Genomic DNA, 12,644 nt, shown 5'->3' with positions numbered 1-12,644 from the left:
AATTATTAATGGATTTGTAGCAAGCTTGATGATACACTTTCAGGCCTTTTTGAAGCCTCTTTCTTCTGTACTTAAAAGAGTAATGCCTACTTAAGTTTGAGAAAACATTTTAAGATTTGGATTCAGAGAGATATGACTATACTGCAATGGTCCTTAAGAATTTGCTTATATTCTATCCTTTTTGAAGTCAAATGGAAACCTTCCCTCCTCCCTGTGATGGGGACCTCAAAATAGACTATGTAAAGTCAAGGACTGACTGGATGATGAAGGAAGGAGATTTATTCAGTTAGAGGATCCCATTCCATTTACCACATCTCCATCAGGAGACATTTCACTGTTTCTTTAAAATTATGTTAATGGTTCCAACAATAGGCCTTCAGACAGAACGTTGTAACAGAGCCAAGCAGCCGGGGGAAAAAAAGGATGTACTAATTAACATATACAACAGAAATGTTAATCAGATAACTTAGGGAGAAGGGGAAGGAGAAAGAAAAAGCCCTTCCCCCAACAGGAGGTAGGAAAATCCATTTTACAGGAAATACAGAATGACTTTTTGGAAGGAGGAGATAAGTAGATAGAGTAGAAAGGATATAGCAGAAAGGGAGTTTTGCTTTGTGTCCTTCCTGTCTCTGATACTGGAGAATAAAAGAAGGTGTCAGCACACCTCAGGAATCAGCTATCAGATCAGGAGTTTCCTTTGCCCTATCACGTGATAATTTCTGAAAAGGAATTAGTAGTTGTGCACTGACTTTTAGGGACTGCTGCTTTTGAAGTAGTATTCTGTTTGTTTGGTTTTGTTTTTTTTTTTTTGGTCTATTGAAGGTGTAAAAACTAAAGCAGCAGTAAACACCAAAGATTAGGAGCATAACAAGAAGTTTCTAAAAGGAGAAAAGTGCTGAGTTTTGAGAACTACTCAAACAGCAAGACTGGATATACAATTAATCTGTAGGTCATCTTTGCAATTGATTGGAATAAAAATTCTGATGAGATGCTGAAGTGATGTGGCAAGAAGGTAGACTAGTAACCTGAGGCAGTTTTTCTAGAAAATCAAGCAGCACTAGAAAGTCGGCTAATGAGCTAACGAAAATAATAATAATTTTAAAAAAACTTATTAAAGGACTGAAGAAATCCTAGAAAACTATACCTAGGTTTTGAGAAATGTGAAAAGCAGGCAGTATCAGTACAGTCAAAAATACTGTAAAGACCATGAGACAACTGAGTTTATAGATGCTCATCTGAAATGTGTAAAATATTTTGCAAAATTATAACAATAAATTAATGTAAACCTGCATTGAGTTTGAAGAAAAACCACTCAGCCCTTTTGAGTTTGCCATTATCTAAACTAAACTGTGACAGTGTAGGGTGGGCTGTGGAGTATCAAGAAGAAATGCTATAAAAACTTACTTATATATCCATGAAGCCATGTGTTGAGCATTCATTAGAAATGATAGTGACAATCATAGACATGTCTCTTTGTTTTTATAACACTGTGTGTTACAAAGGTCATACTGGAATCAAATTAAACATTGCTTTCCCAATTTGACCATCTGTGGTATCATTTTCAATCCTCATATATTGCTAAAAGTACATAATTTAAATATTGTAAAGAGGCTCTCTTATATTTTTTACAGTGAAGATGTACAAAATTCTACTAGTGCATCTGCAGAAGGCTCTATGAGAGACAAAAGTTGGAGCCAACAATTTTCTAATTAAAAGGTATGCAACAGAAAGATGAACAAAATCTTTATGGAAACAGGAAAAAGAAGGTAAAATGAGCTCAATCAGTATCAAGAATCCTTCTATGGGGAGGTAATATTCTAAAGCAGAAAGCAAGCAACACTTTTGCAGTGTTTCCAACAGGAATTCCCTCAGGCATGATAATCATCCAGATTAACAATGTGCATCTTTTGCACATTTGATTACATTGTGCATATTTCTGGGAAGACTTTGTCTCTTTGTTTCACCTATCTTATATTCCTGAAGAGGAGATATTACAAGACAGAAGAAGATCTGAAAAGCAAGTTCAGAGGTTGAGGTGAACTGTGGAGTCTGCCTTCCAAGAAGGAAAACTAGGTGGTGAAACCCTGCCCAGAACATGAAACTGGAAGCTAAAAGAAAATGTCTGTGTCTCTTGGATACATACTGGTGAGAAAGCAGCTGAGTTATTAAAGTCATGTCTCTTATATCTTGATCCATAGCCAAATGTCCACCACTGTGGAATAAACAACTGCAGAACGAATGATATCTTAGATATCCATGTTCCAAGTGATACAGAGGGCAATGTGAGCTGCAGAAAAATTAACTGAGCTTTATATAAAAATCATACTGTATGAAGACCTATTTTAATCTTATGGTTAAAAACATTCGTATTTTATTACTACAAATATGAAGATAAGAGAGTGTTTTCTATGAATGAGAATATTTGGATCACTTAATTCATTACAGTTGTTCTACTTGGTCTGCATTATCAATAACTTTAAATTATTTTTTTAATTATATTTTCTCATAGAAGTACTTGAACTTTTCTAGAATAACATAATTTAGGTTTAATATATTGACATATAATTTATTTATAGTACTAGCAAAAGCAAAAATATCCTATGGCAGTCTAACAGTTAAAGTACCTATGTGGTGAAAGAAGATAAGGACAAAAAGACTTAAATGAAATATCAACATTGTCTTTTAAAATTTTAGTTCTGTAGAGATTATATTACAAGCAGATTCTGGACTCCTCCTTACCTACACACAAATATAACATGAAAATTGCTGTATAAGCTTTACACAAAAATAAAATCGAATATTTCAAGACAGCTTATATTGTGCACATTTTCTGGTTGGGTGTTTATATTCTTAAAGCATAAATTAATATCAGTAAATGTCTTCCCTAAAAGCACTCTAAACTGCCAGCTCATGGTGATCCAAGTTATTTTCTCTGAATAATTTCTCTCCACATAAAGCTAACATTAAATTTAGTCTAGAAATTAGCATGACAATGTTGTTGTTGCCAGGTACTCCTACTATAAGCTGAGACTGATACACTTGCCGAGGATGTGATGGACTGTTTAACAACAAGTATATCTGCCACTGACAGAAGTCTGCTTCGGTACTGTTCTGTGAATTATACAGGTCAATGACTTGTGCAGCTTGGTTAATAACTCAAAAACTATCTTTATGTACTTGCTCAAAAAAGAGATGGAAGCATGCATAAGCTGAGTTTGCATCCCCTTTGTGCTATGGGCCTGTAAATATTTCAGTGAATAAGCTGATTGGCAGGATGTTCACAAAAGCAAGTTTTAAGCCTGCATTAAGAAATATGAATGTTGAAACTCAAAATATGAATATTTGTCCCATACATTCAATTCTCAGAATTATAAATCTGATTAGGGAAGAGATGTAATCTGACTAGAGTAGCTTAAAAAAGGAGCAAATTACTTCATGACAGAAATTTATTTTTTACTCTTTTTGAATTTTCTATGTATTTAGTAATTTTTTAGCCCCCTCCATCAAGTCAGAAAAAGTAAGAATAGCTGATAACAATAAAAATAAATTTATATATATTAGTGAACATGCTAAAGAGTCTTAATTTTTATTAATTTGAATATTACAGAATTTATCCTTTAATTTTAAATGCCAAATGTCAAAACGCAGGAATTTTCTGCTAAATCCTACAAATTAGGAAATGGAATCACCAAAAATATCCAGGTTTTACCATGAAGCACAGAGTAAGCATGATATTTCCTTGAAAACAAGATACAGGCTCCTGAGGCAAAGTAAATGTATCACATGACAAAATAAAACCACTACATACTTTGAGGATTGTTTATACTATCAGAAGTAAAATTTTATGTGTGTGTCTATACAGTTACATGGGTCAATTTTAACTGTATATTACTAATGTCTTGGTATACATTATAATTAGATAAAATTAAAACACTAGTACTTTTAAGATCAGAAGAGATAATTCTAGCAAGTTAGTAAGAATTCTTATATGCCATTGAACTCCTACAGATTAACTCAGCTCAAAAAAAGTGTTTAAAAGTGGATGATCCTTTTAAAGAACTAGCAGTTGACATCTTCATTAACATTCACTTAATTTTCAGGTATACTTCACAGTCTACTGGGGAACAACATGGGCCAGGAATGCTACCCAGTAGCATTACCAGTAAGGCCATCCTTATCAGGGATAGAGAGATCCTTTAATCATACAGAAAAGAGCTCTGGTTCTCCCTCAAGGGTCAGAGACTGGCCTATGCTCTTTCCCATTTATTTGTATAGACATTAATAAAGACTAATGTCTGTCAGCATGCTAGGGAAGAACTTATGTTACAGTTTTATTACAAAAAGTAATGTAATCTTAATTTTCTTCCTCAAAAAGCTAAGTGTCTAATAACATATATATATATTTAAAGAAAACAAATAAAATAGTTTGGAGACCTTCTCTGCTAAGGCAGATCAGCAGTAGAATATCTTTAACTTACTATTTCTATAAATAGCAGTACTATGTGCTCTGACTTTGTTCATCAGCTGTCTCTATAGTGTACTGAAAGTACAGAAGTCCATGAAGGATATGAGTTTTAACAAAAAAAAAAAAAAAAAAAGGTCCGCAATAAGTAATACTATTATTACATTTCTTAGTTTTTTCTAAGTTACTCTTGTTGTGTAGTAGCAAAATTAGTAGTCTGTCTATTTTGACAAGGGGTATGTTGTAGAAAGACCCAACATGAACAAGATAATCTCTGCATTAAAAAAAAAAAAAAAAACAAAACAAAAACTAAATGAGAAGAAATACAGAAAAGGATCTTTTAGAAAAAGATCGACCTTTAACTTCCCAGAACATCATTCTACATACTATTTATTCAATCTGAAACATCAGATTGGCAACAAGTGATGCAATATATGAATTTTGTTATATTGTGTTATATTTCTAGGTACAAGAAACTATGCTCATTGATGCTTTTGTGTGATTACTTGTATTTTGCAAATACAGAAACTGTGTGCATACGAGAATTTCAGAGACTACTAGAAGAATACTAAACGCAGGCATCGAAAGAAGAAAGTAATTAAGAGATGTCTATGCTGTAACTTAACAGCTGGCTCTGCATATTTCTCCTGATTACAGCAGAGGATTTCCAGAAGGAAAGCTGTGCAGAATGGATTTGAAAATTTTTGTTTGAATAAAACACATTGCCACTATGACTCAGACTACTTCTACTACCATGTCTGGAACTTGTCATTACAGCTTTGATTAAGTTCCCATTTCTAGGAGAATAAGACTGTCATGTGACAGTAATTGAAGATTTCTAGAATCATGAGCTTTTTTTCACTTCATTTAGTGAGACTGCATGCCAAGAGATGAAGTACAGAATGCTTTGACTGCATTTGTTAGTGATCTCTTCCTGACAAAAACAAAACAAATCAAAACAAACCCAAACCTCTTGGTATGTAACTTTACTAACAGAAAAGACAACATGCAGCCCATTTTTTAGACCTATTGACAAACATCCATACTCCTATTTGTAAGTTTGAATTGTTTCTGCAGTCACCTTAAGTGATAATAAATAGATCGTTTTCTTGCAAGATTTTTCTTCCTTTTCAAAGAAATACAGTGAAAAAAAGTCATTTAAAAATTTCAAGGACGATGGTCTCTATTCTAGTCTCTAGTACCTTAAACTTATTTTAATCCCTTAGACTCAGTATAATAATTTGTGATTTATTTTTCTGAAAAAGAGATCTAAATCAGAGTCTAAACTTCAAGCAGTTACAACTCATGAAAGCCTATTAATCAAAATATTACAGTTATTCCCTAAAGATAATTACGGTTTTCAGTCAGGTCATGACAAGTCATAAAGCAACGTCCAGGGAGATATTACCCTTTGTACAAATTACCCTTTTATTCCTTCCAGAGGGATCATTGATGACATTTGATAGTTGCAAGTGAATTTGATATTGTTCTTCCACATGAAAATATGTAAAAGTTGCTAACATTTTGCTTGTAAATGGAAAAGGATGAAAAAGAAAAAAACAAGCCTGATATGACATGGTCACAGAGTTATGTCATCTTTTAAATGAGATCTGTTCAGATTTACATATTGGAAATACATCATAAATGTTTTCGTAGTTAATTTTTTTGACAGAATTTCCTAGGACCAAATATCTAACTAGCCTTGTGTTTGCAGAACATTCTTTCTTGTGTATAAAGTAATTATTCAATGATATAAACATTCAGAATATGGCCATAGGCTGTTGAAAATTTAATAGGTGTATGAAGTCCATTCTCTGTATTATATGTTGCTATGATCCCAGTCACATCAATGCCACCATAGAAAACTCTGTAAGCTTCTGATGTAAAGACTACTAAGAAAAACTAGGGGAACTTCATTTTCTTCATTGGATTTGCATCCATGCCAGGCTTTTTAATACTTTTAATCTCAGTATAGTGACATCTTATCTGCAACTTTACTGCATGAATTATTTTGAAAGAATCACTATTTATTGCACATCTTGATATTCCAAGATGAAAGATGCTATAAAACTGTAAGGTATTATTATTATTATCCTCTAATTGAAGAACATGAAGTCCTTCATGCTTTAACTGACTCGTGTAAAGTCCAAATTATTTGTAATTTAGCAATTATGCTATAAAAATTAAAGGCTTAGAACTAATTTTTTACCTTAGCATAAGTGTTTTGATATGAATGTTGTGCCAATGCAATTATATTTAATACAAGAAATTAGAAACTAGGTATTATTAAGCCATTTTGTCTATCCATTCTCTGTGGAGTTTGAAATAGCGTTTGCCTGACACATATTTGTTTCACATTACCATCATATCAGTTTAAAGAAATGTCATGATTAGTTTGGGACTATTACTGTTCTAGTTCTCAGAATCTCTTGGGAAGTGGATAGCTATATCTCTTAAGGAGTCACAAAAAGACAAAACATGGAAATTAAATGTAGTGTAGATACTAACTAACCCAAAAGCACATTGAAAATTCTGAGTAGAATTCATTAAGTGCCCCAAGTTGTATGTTTCTCAATAGTCTTCGCAGGGTGAGTAGCTCGTGCTGTGGTGGTGCCTAAATGTAAAGAGGAGCAGTTGACACACTGGAGGGAAGGGATGCCACCCAGAGGGACTGTGACAGGCTTGAGAGACAGGCCCATGCAAACATCTTGAAATTCAATAAGGCCAAGAGCAAGGTCCTGCAAATGAGTTGGGGAAATCCAAAGCACAGATACAGGCTGGATAGAGAATGGATTGAGAGTGGCCCTGAGGAGAAGGACTTGCAGGTGCTTAACATCAACCATCAACGTGTGCTAACCGTATCCTGGGATGCATCAAAAGAAGCGTGCTCAGTAGGCTGAGGTGGATTCTCCACCTCTGCTCCACTCTTGCAAGATCCCACCTGGAGTACTCTGTTCATCTGTGAAGCTCCCAACATAAGAGGGACATCTATCTATTGGAACAAGTCTGGAGGAGAGCCACAGAGTTGATCAGAGGACTGGAGCACCTCTACTATGAAGACAGGCTGAGAGAGTTGGGGTTGTTCAGCCTGGAGAAGGCTCCAGGGAGGCCTTAGAGAAGTCTTCCAGTACATAAAGGGGGCCTACAAGAAAACTGGAGAGGGACTTTGTACAAGGGCATGTAGTGACAGGACAAGAGGTAATGGCTTTGAACTGAAAGAGTGTAGATTTAGATTTGATAGAAGGAAGAAATTCTTTACTATGAGGGTGGTGAGGCCTCATGCCTGGAAATGTTCAAGGCCAGGTTAGATGGGCTTTGGGTAACCTGGTGTAGTGGAAAGTGTCCCTGCCCATGGCCAGGGATTTGGAACTAGATGATCTTTAAGTTCCTTTCCAATGCAAACCAGTCTCTGATTCTGTAATTCTATGAAAATATAAACTCCTAAAGGGACGATTAATCTTATAAGAAAACCAAAGAAGACTCCATGACTAGAAGTTAAAGTCAGGAAAATACAGGTCCAACATAAACTTACAGTAAGAGCCATCACCAGTTAAAACAAACTGCAAAATGAAACATTAAGTATTTTATTCCTTTTAGTATTTCTTTCAGGGCCAAGCAGCATTTTGAAATTTATGTTTTAGGAAAGTTATATGACCTGTTTGTTTAATGAATCATATTAATGATCAGCTGTTTCTGTCATGTGTCTGAAATATATACATACATAAGCATTGCTAGCAGTAAGAAATTGCCAACATGCTCAAGAGCAGAGTTTGTGACTAAGCATTGATTAGTATTACATCTTGACTCACTGAGATAGAATTTGTTAGTGATTATTGTGGTAGAAGCCTTAGAGTTTGGATACAGAATTTGTTGAGTTTCTTTGAAGGAATTTCTTATTCTCTGGAGAATAAACACATTTCTTACCTGACAGGTTTAAACTAATCTTTTCACTCTTTACAACATATAACCCCCTTCATGAAGAGTCCTGAAATGAATCTTGTCCTGAAAGGAATGTGCACACTGTATAGTTTAAAATAGTGGAAAATTATTTAAACATATTCAGATCACATATGAATGTCATAACTTTGACAGAACAGGTTGCCTGAAACCAGGGTGCATTCTCTCCAACCTTGATGACTTTTAATGTGAAAAAAAAAGGTGGCACAGAGAATGAGAATCTTTGTAAACTGTATTGCATGCAAGGTCAGCTGATGCTAGATGTCCATTTTATCTTTAATATCTATCAATATGTAATTAGCATTAGTTATTACATAGCCACAGCTGGGGAATCATCCCTTAGAATATCCCTTAGAATATACTTTTTTTGTACTTGGATCCTTCAGGCAGTCTATTTCTGTGCTTTCTAATGTCATAGGTTTTCAAGCCTTTAAAATTATCCTCTGTTTCAAAATTTTGATTTAAAGCCATCTTTAAAGCTCTTTATTACATTGTGTTTTACTGCAATTAGTATAGTATCAAAATATTTCAATGGTATTTTATACGCTATTGATAATATAATTTTATCTGAAGTATTTGTTTGGCCTCTTCTTTGTATTAGCCACTCATGACATAAAAGAAGAGAGATGTTTCACAGATGTGGGGGAATAAGAGCTCATTAATAATTAAGATACTTAACTTCTTAATTGCATTAACTATGTAGATAAGTACCACATAAAGAATTTGTTCTACTACATAGGGCTGTAGACAAACATGACATAAATACTAATTTTTCCTTCTGCTATGTTCTGCATATGTTTATTCTAACTGCAGACCTCTTTGTGTGTGTGCATATATTTTTTCTGTTTATATTCATTTAACAGAAGTCCCTGAAATCTCTGGCTACTTTGATCATGCATTTTTGACAAGCAGCTTTTGTTTGTTCCCCATCCAGGCCCACATTCTCTTCTGTGATATGTCACTACTGACCGTGTCAATCATGCATCTCCATAACAAGTGCTGTTAGAGTGGAGAGTGATAGCTAAAATGTCTAATCAATTTAAAAACATATGTTATTACACTATAACATTAAACAACACATAATTGTTGTAGCAATATAGAGATGTTTAAGACTAGTGTGTGCATTCTAATCAAATTGCATACATAATGGAGATGTATACAAATGACACAGGCTTTTTATAAAGGCTCTATTTACTTTTTCATGACTTTTGAAAATAGAATGTGGCAAATTTTGTAAAGCTCAAAATTTTTCAGTAATGTGTGGTAGAGGGAAAGGAAGAGAGATGAAAAATAATATTCTGAGAAAGACAAATAGAAGACGATCCAAGAGGTTGTGCTCATGTAAAAAGTGCAGCCATGGATTGTTTTATAGCATGCTGCTGTAAGAAAGTTCCATTAGGATTAGAAATTTTAGATTAGGAGACACACATGCCATATTACCCTCCATTAACTAGGAGCAACTTGTTGTCTGTCTGTTTGGAGCTAACGAACATATAGCTGCTTACAAACTCCTAATATTGGGACTAGAAATACATATTACATTGATTTGTTGTAAAGCACTGCCAGGTAACACTGAACTTTTGAGTGGTCTCTGCAGTATATTTTCTCATTTGGGGTGAATGGAACGTATACAGTGGCTGTTGTAGTACATCATTAGAATTAGTTTCATGGGATTAGCACAATGCTGTTCTATGAAACCTCCTTTCCATTTTACTGCTTCTATGTGGCTGTTTGTTTATAGAAAATCCTATATCAATCACCTGGATTCATTAAAAGTCTGCCTAAATGGCACAGTTCTGTATAATTTCCTTTACCATTATTTTGAAAACTGCATAGGAAACCAGAGTCTGTGTAATTTTTCATTTAGTACAACTCTCCTTTGAGAGATAGACTAGATATACATCAAGGCTGATTATGCCAAGATATGATCAAGTTGCTACAATACTGTGCAAAAACATCTACACTTTTCATTAAAAAGGATTGTTTTGATACAGAAAAGTTGTTTGGTCTGGGATAGCAAGGAAAATGTTTTGCAAATGCTACTCCAGAATAGTGATATTCAGGCACTGCCTAACAACCCTTTTAAACATAAAGGCTTGGAATCACTCTAGAGAAACTTACTTCTGTAGATGCAGATTTTAAACCAACTTTGAAGCTTTTTTCCAGCAAAGCCAGATCTACTGGAGGGAAAATTTGCCTTTGTCTCGCCTTCCTTTCTTTCCTGTGCCCCTCGTCTGAGTGATACTAGAAAGGTATTTAGCTGAATACACCTCCTACTTGCAACATGACATATGTCTTCTAATGACTTGCACTGAAAGTTACACAGTTGTAGGAATTCAACTAATTTAAAGGAGCCTTTAAATATTCAACACATGATTTTATATATATATTTTTAAACAGGAAGGGTGTTGTCTTTTTGACTTTGTGGGGGAAATGTTCCAAGTCCTTTTAAACATGTGTGAAAGAGTTAAGTTGTGAGTTCACTGGATCCAATGGAAAAAAAATATTAAAGGGGGCCAAAATAACATCTGGAATGTTTCATAGAATTGTAGAGTAATTTCTTGTAATAATCTTTCTGAATGTTCTTTAATTTCACAACTACTCATGGGTTAGATGTGTATCAGTTACTTGTTTTCCACATATCTTCCATCCCTTGTTGTCTTCACACTTTACTTTTATAATTTCAACACCTGGATATGGATTTAGTTATGTTCTCCTACATACTGTAAAAAGAAAGTCAATAAAGATAAACAGTATGCATTTCCTCTATATTGTGTAAACATTTATTCCCTTCGACATAACTAAACCCTCAGTAGAATTTCAAGTCCATGGACAAAATTGAGAGGTTTCCTCCCTCAGAAAAATATTATTTGAAGCAACCTTTCTAATAGCAATGAGAACAAGAAGAGGTTAATTAAACTATGTGAATTGACTTCTGAGGATCAGTATGAGGATATGAGATGCATATGCATAAATCCTCTTTCTCTTCAAGAACTAATGGAGGAAAAATGCCTATCAGTAATGTAGTCTGAATAGAAAAGTGGAGTTTCTTATTTTTCCTGTTTTAGTCAACACAATATATTCTAGGTTTTTTGGTGGTTTTATGTGTAATGAAACCTTCATTTTGTATAAATTGGTATGTCAAGCTTGTAGAATATTGGGGTATTTTGGTTCATCTCCATTTAACCTGTAGATGGCATTACTACTACATTTACAAGCAGAACTGTCCAAAACAGGGGTAATATGTACTGAAAAGATGAAGTTTAAAACACTTCAATATTGATCATAATGGATGAAAAACACATTGGAAACTGTGATTTCCCTCAGTATTTCAGTGGCTTTTAGGTCATCCTGTGCACATTTTGTGAGCCATATACTGAGACATTTTTTGGAGTAATTTCATTAGAGGAGGGACATGATGTTACATAAATCATGTAATGCTTGGTTTTCTTGACTCTTGAGTATGCTGCTCCAGTTTCTTTGCCTTTCTTATCATTCATTACTCATATTGAGATAGCATCTCTGAGGCACAGGTGCCCTTTTATGTGTTGTACAAGGATAGGAAAGAGAAGTTTCCTGCTGTCTTGCTTTTATTAATCAGGAAGTACTGAAGTGGTGACTGAGGAAGCAATTGATGAAGGGTCTTTACCCTTTTTGCCTGTTTTCTGGGTGACCAGAGCCCAGGATCATGCTCTCCCTGTGCCTCAGTTTCTGATTCTCACAATTATTCCAAGTTGAAATCACTCAAATTGGCCAATGCACCTAAAGCTTGTTTCCCGGACTTCGTAATCAAAACAAGACATCAGAACTGCAGGAAAATACATACTGGATCTTAAGGTCTGAGGTCACAATTAAGTTTTTTTCATGGTACAGTGTCAGAACACAATGTAAATAGTGTTGGGTGGAACTGCAGTTAGAACAAAAGCGTCAGTAACAGTTCTACCATAATTCTCACAAAACACGTCATTTCAGTCAACCTCTCTAATGTATAGTTTAGAGCAGAATTAGCGATCAACACTTTTCAAACATTTCCCATATTCACTGCATTAATCTGCTTAGCTTACACGCAGGAAGAGCAGCTAAAAGTGCCTGTGATAATAAAAACTATTTGAGATTTCATCAGTAATTCCTGCCACGATTTGTTGAGTTTCAGTCAATCAAATCTATATAAATTCCAGGGAAATTTATTAAAATTTTAAATAGCTCAGTGATATTATTTCTTGCT

The sequence above is a fragment of the Caloenas nicobarica genome, chromosome 1 (assembly GCF_036013445.1).
Source record: "Caloenas nicobarica isolate bCalNic1 chromosome 1, bCalNic1.hap1, whole genome shotgun sequence".
NCBI classification, from domain to species: domain Eukaryota; kingdom Metazoa; phylum Chordata; class Aves; order Columbiformes; family Columbidae; genus Caloenas; species Caloenas nicobarica.
The sequence above is the reverse complement of the archived record's forward strand: the minus strand, read 5'-3'. Positions refer to the sequence as shown.